Genomic DNA, 764 nt, shown 5'->3' with positions numbered 1-764 from the left:
TTAGCCGTGTGCGGCGCCCCCCTCCACCGTTTACTCCCACAGTCATTATAACGCCCCAGATGTAACTTGCCACATTTGTACTCCAACTCTTGCCGTTTTCAGCTATAAGTTATGAGTTTCCCTTCGTGGTTGGGTTTGTCTTCATTTTGCATTTTGTCCATGTCATGCATTTCATATCATGTCATCATGTGCATCGAATTTGCATGCGTGTTCGTCTCATGCATTCGAGCATTTTCCCCGTTGTCCGTTTTGCAATCCGACACTCCTATGTCCTCCGGCGTCCCCCTTTTGTCTCTTTTCGTGAGCGGCGTTCAACATTCTCGGAATGGACCGAGATTTGCTAAGCGACCTTGGTACACCACCGGTAGACCGCATGTCAAATTTTGTGCCATTTGGAGTCCGTTTGATACTCCAACAGTTAACCGGGGAACCACAAAGGCCTCGTGTGTGTTGCAGCCCAACACCCCTCCAAAATGGCCCAATAACCCTTCCAAACCCCTTCCATGTCCTCCGCCATCGGATCACGATCGCGTGGGTGAAAACTACACCTCATTTGGACACTCCAAACTCCTCCTACCTATAAATATGTCCTCCCCGTCCAAAATACGGGTCCCCAAACCCTAAAAAATCGCCCTACGCCGCCACCGGACGCATCCGTCCGCGCCGGACGGATAGCCTCCGCCGCCTGCTGCCAATGGGGGCCTACCACGTGGCAGTGCCGCTCGCACCCTGCCGCGGCATGCTCGGGCCCGACGCCGGCCCCC

Source organism: Triticum aestivum, chromosome 7A (assembly GCF_018294505.1).
Source record: "Triticum aestivum cultivar Chinese Spring chromosome 7A, IWGSC CS RefSeq v2.1, whole genome shotgun sequence".
NCBI lineage: Eukaryota > Viridiplantae > Streptophyta > Magnoliopsida > Poales > Poaceae > Triticum > Triticum aestivum.
This window is presented reverse-complemented; position numbering follows the sequence as displayed.